Below are 6034 nucleotides of genomic sequence, written 5' to 3' on the forward strand. Positions count from 1 at the left end.
CTCAGCCTCCCAAAGGGTTATGATTACAGGAATGGGCCACCACTACTAGCCAACTTTTTTTAATTTGTCAATGATATCTAAATAAAGCTCAGGGGGAAAAAGATGCAAACTAGTAAATAGACAACAGTCAACCTCATTCTTGCTTATTAGCCAACAGTAACCTAAAGATGTGATAGGTTACATACAGACAAGATTGTACAGATCAGTGGAATATTGAGACAACCATCTTGGATATTAAGAGAACATGAGAGTTTTTCCTACTAATTATCTAGATAATTATCTTAATTTTTGTTTTCCCCTTTTCAAAGTGATTCTGACCAATGGTAGGAGGAGAAAACTAGAACCCAGTCCCTATCTCTCTTTTCACTCCCTATCTCATATCCCCTCCACTGACATCGCATGGTCTCTGGAGAAAAGAGAATGTATTGCCCACTTTGAGCCAAGCATTGTGCTAAACATTAGTGTAGTGATAAGAAGAAACGGAGAGAACACTGGCCCAGAAATGAGATGTAAGAAAAGCATAGCACTGTGGCAGATTTGTTAGTGAGAGCTTGTGTGTATTCTGTTCTGGTTATTTAGATTTTCTCTATGCAATGAAATCAATGTCATCGGCTGAGAATGATGATTACAGAGAAGGTATTGCAGCTTTGAAAAGAGAAGATATAAAATAATTGACTATTTCTCACATTAGGAGAAAGATAACTAAATAGTATGATGGTCAGGAATCACTGAGGGCAAACTTCAGGATAGTGGTCCTGGATTTAAAATGATTTTATTTTTTTCCCAGTCACATTTGTGTAACACAAAATAGGCCAAAAGTTGTATTTAATCAGGGATTGGGTTTTCCTAAATGATTAGGACGAAGTCAGATAGAGTTACAGGTCTGAGGGTGTATGCCAGAGAACGAATATGATGAGGGATCATGGAATGTAGGCTAAGTAAGGAGAGCAGTGCAAGCTGAGGGTGATGGGAGTCAGTGAGGAAGTGGGAGGATCAGCAGGTTATAGGGCCCAGTGAGATGGAAGTCAGGGTACCAAGGAAGTGAGCTGGGAAAATGGGTGGTAGCAGTTAAACAGTTGGGACATCAAAATTTAGATTACGAAGAAACTGCAGCTATTGGTAATGACAAGCTATAGAGCATGAATTATGGGAGAGGGCAGCAAAAGTAGGGAGAAGGGCAAGGTTATTGGTGCAAAGAGATAGAACAGAAGATAGAACATGGCCAGTGCAATAAAGTAGCTAGCAACAAAACTGGATAGGAAATTTCAAGAGAGCTGCTAACTCAGTGGAGGATAGCTGTGTAAGGAACTTGTCCTTAAAGGAGGGAAAAGGTATGGAGCAGCACACTGAAAGATTTCCAGAAATGGAAATGCTAGTGGCTGGGAAAAGGCACATAGAGAGGACGTTTTAGGTAAAGGAGGTGTTATTAGCAAAACAAAGGAGTGGGTGAATGTAAGGAACAGAACAGCACATGTGAAGAAAAGTACTATACCTTCAGAGTGCAAAAGTAAGATGGACTCAATATATAGAAGGCTATTTTTTTTTTAAATGTATATCATATCAGCCAAGCGCAGTGGCTCCCACCTGTAATCCCAGCATTTTGGGAGGGCGAGGCAGGTGGATCACTCGAGCTCAGGAGTTCCAGACTAGCGTGGGCAACATGGCAAAACTCCATTTCTACAAAAACTGCAAAAATTAGCCAGGTGTGGTGGTGCAGGCTGGTAGTCTCAGCTACTGGAGAGGCTCAGGTGGGAGGATGGCTTGAGCATGGGAGGTTGAGGCTGCAGTGAGCTGAGATCATGACCCTGCACTCCAGCCTGGGTGACAGAACAAGACACTGTCTCAATGAAGAAAAAGTAAATTATATCATGTTTTTCACACTTTTTAAAATTGTCCAGTGGATTCCTATAACCCTTAGATTTAGTGACACCTCACCATGTCCTACAGAGACTCCATGATGTGATCCTTGTCTGCCTCTCCGGCTAACCTTCTCCACCCTTCCTGGGACTCACTGCAATCCAATCACAGTGGCCTCAGTTCCTCCAGGGACTCCACAAGTTCACTCTTGTTCCAGTTCTTAGAACTTGCTGCCACCTCATTGCTCTCTCCCCACATCTTGAAATTGTTTCCTTGTGATTCACCTCTCAGCCCAAATAGCTTTTCTTCAGTGACAAATCCCTGCTACTTAATTAAGTAATTGTCACCACTGTCCCTCAACCTGCAATCACTCTCTAATGTGTTTAACAACCAAAACTTATTCTTTGATTTGTTCATTTTGAGAGTTCTATTTGGGATGACAGAACGTTAGAAAATAGGATGATCGCACTTTATGAATATACTGAAAAGCATTGAGTTGCACACTTTAAATTGGTGACCAGTATGATATGTGAATTATATCTCCATAAAGCTGTTAGAAAAAAAATAAAGAAATAAAAGGGAAGAAAGGAAAGAAAAATAAAGACAGGAAAGAAGAGATCAAAAGGCTCTGGAAACTCAAAAGTGTGTCTTCATTCAATATAGAAGCTCCCACAGCTATTATTAACTGAAGTGCCAAAGTCATACTCTGTCATTATCCCTCCTCTTTAGCACTTATGTGACTTGAGCTGTGACTTACATGACTTCTCAAATAGTTCTTTAAATTGTTCTTTCTGACTCAAGGAAGACCTTAGTTGATTTTCTTTCAAACTTCATCCCCCCGCCCCTTTTTTTTTTCTGATATGGAGTCTCACTGTGTTGCCCAGGCTAGAGTACAATGGCATGATCTCAGCTCACTGTAACCTCTGCCTCCCAGGTTCAAGTGATTCTCCTGCCTCAGCCTCCCAAGTAGCTGGGACTACAGGCATGTGCCACCGTGCCCAGCCTCATCTTTTATTTTTTAAAGAAAAACTATTTCCCCATGGTCAGATACAGTGACAGTAAGACTTGTTCATTAGCAAAGATTTGCAAATAATGTCTTTGTGCATATTACAACTCTCAAAAGAAGACCTGGTCTTTCCTGTGGAGGTCAAAATTTTATCAAGTGACAGTAGGAAGAGAGATGACTAAGGATGAATGATGCTTAATTGAAGACATTAGTGAGAAAGCAGAAACATGTACCCCCTCCAGATCTGAAGCAATATTGACAAAAATGGTTGGAAAGTATTGCTCTGGCCAGTCACATTGTTTTCGATAGCACAGGTCAATGGCCTATGCATTCTTTTCTATTTTTACCAGGTTTTAATTATCTCAATTCCTTCAAGGAACAATTTCTCATGGAACTTCCCCATGTAAATTTGCATTTATGAACAGAACTTTGAAGGGTAGCACTCTTGACATTGATTATCCCCTGTTGAACTTTTATCTACTAAAGCATCAGTTATTTTAATAATTTTAATTATGATATCAATCAACTTTCCAGTTATGAAACATTATGTCTTTCTTATTTGTGTAATGTGGGATTATGGAAACAAGACACACAGCTTGTCAGAACATGAAATGTAAAAGAAAGCACAAACCTCATTTAATCTTTTACATAACTTTCAGTATTTCTGTCCACATTACCGATTTTATGACAGTCTCATTGCATCTGGTGGGACAATTAGAACGATCATCATCATTATTATTAAGCCATCATGATTATGAATAGTAACACCACCACTTGCTGGTATTTGAATGACAACAACTTTTTTCCAGAGTTACTGTGTTTTACCTAGGAAATGAAGTAAAGTTCTAATTGATGATTCATCCACCTTGTTCTAAAATTTCCCATATTCATTATCTTCGTCCAGTAATTCTTTCCCTGTGGACACTTCAAAATGTGCTCACCATATAATGCCTACTTTTGAACCTGTGGCTTCTCCTGTAGGCTCCCCCCGTCCCCCAAGCTTAGAATCTCTTACCTGCTGGAACATTCTCGGGGGATAAACCACAATTTGCTAGGCTACTCAGCTGCTCCCCAGTCAGTGAGTAGTTAGTGTCCAGTGTTGTCACTCGAATTCGGAAGTCCTGGGCACCACCTCTGTTTCTATCATGAGCAGCACATTCACCATCTACCAGCTCACTCCACTCCATCTATTCACAGACTCCTTGGTATCCTTTCCTAGCTGCTTTTGAAAAACTTGATGTTATTTTTAGTATGGCCTGGATAATAATAGTAATAAAATAACCCAACCTCCTAAATCCTTACCATGTTTCAACTACTGTTTGAAGTACTCTTACATACATATTAACTCAGGCATTGCTATGATCCCACATAATATGGGTGCTAGGGTTTGGATATTTGACCCAACAAACCTCATCCTGAAATTTGACACCAATGTTGGAGGTGGGGCCTCATGGGAGGTGTTTGGGTCATCAGGGCAGATCCCTCAAGAGTAGATTAATGCCCTTCCTAAGATAAGTGAGTTTTCACTTTATTAGTTCCCACAAGACCTAATTGTTAAATAACAGCAACAACAACAACAACAACAAAAACAAAGCAAAACCTGGCACCCCATCTTGCTCCTCTCTAGTTGTGTGCTGTGTGCAAACTCTGGCTCCAATTTGCCTTCTTCCCTGACTGGAAGCAGCCTTTAGCCCTCATCAGAAGCCCAGCAGATTCCAGCACCATGTTTTTTATATAGCCTGCAGAACAGTGAGCCAAACAAACCTTTTTTTCTTTAAAAACAACACTGCCTCAGGTATTCCTCAAGGGTGAAGTCACTTACATTTTTCTTTGGTTTGCTGGTCAGAGGTTTCTCCAAAGCTGGATTTTCCTGTACAGTAGTGAACTTGTTTAGTAGTCTCTCTGGGATAGTCTTACTAAAGCTAAATTCCTTGAATTGGAAGTGTTAGGGATAGGGAGAAGCCAAGAAAGAAAGATGAAGACAGAATTATCCTTTAGTGATTATTAAGTACACATTTTGTACAAAATTTTAAATTGTATCTTGATGCCAGGTAAATACTCAATCTCATTTCCATTCCTGCCATGGAAAAAGCAATGCACATATAGCAATACATTTTGCTAAAAATAGTTGTTTGTTTTGCAAATGGTTTAGAGCTGTCTACTACTTTATGACACATTATTTCATTCAGTAGACAAATAATTACCAAGTACTTCCATGAAGCAAGCTCCCCAGCAGTCTAGAATAACCATGGAAATTCTTCAATGTTTAAGCTAAAATTAGGTTAGTACTTAAAGAAATAGAGAGAAAAATGTTATTTTTTAAACATTGAGGAATAAATATTTCAGGGAATGTCTGGAAGGAAAAAAACTGAAACAACTTCTCACTTTGACATATAAGACTTTAATTCGGTCACAGTAATGGTTCTGGTGTTAGAAGTAGCATAATTCAACAGGTAACCACATTTTTTGAAGATGAGAATTCTGTTGCAAAAGAAACTCCTCTTTATGAATTGTTTTCTGTATCTGTCTCAGAGAGGAAAATAGTGAGAAGATATGTCCACCCTTTTAAAGTTTAAAAAAAACTGTATCCTTATTTCAGCCATTATTTCCTCCAAAGAGGAATCGTTAGCCCTTCTTTGAAATTCTCATTTAAATTTTCTGCAATTCTGATAGCAATTTGTGTCCATTGTGTTCCTCCTTTATCAGACTATAAGTTCCTCAAAAGAAAGATCTGTTGAAAAGTCTTTACATTCCCCTGTTTTGTACGTAGTAATCCTGAATAAAATACCTGCTGAGTTAATTAATGCATAAACACATTAATTAAGTTTACCTCTACTCTCATTCATGTATGGTTTTCTCAAGTATGTCCTTGGTTCTCATGTTTTCTTGTCTTTGCTTATGGTGTTCTCTGCCTGATGCACACATGACCCTTGCCAATTCCTTCTCAGCCTTTAGGACCTAGTTCTCAGAACAGCTTCTCTAAGGCAAAACCATTCGTATCCACTCATCTCTAATAGCATTTTGAGACTTGTATTATACTAGTTACTTCATGTGTCTCTAGATTACACATCTCTTAAGAGAAAAGACTATGTCTTAATCATTTTGAATCTCTAGAAGTGTCTCACTGACACGCAGAAGAAACTCAGTGAATGTTGACAATGGGCTCGTGAT

The sequence above is a fragment of the Theropithecus gelada genome, chromosome 5, assembly GCF_003255815.1.
Source record: "Theropithecus gelada isolate Dixy chromosome 5, Tgel_1.0, whole genome shotgun sequence".
NCBI lineage: Eukaryota > Metazoa > Chordata > Mammalia > Primates > Cercopithecidae > Theropithecus > Theropithecus gelada.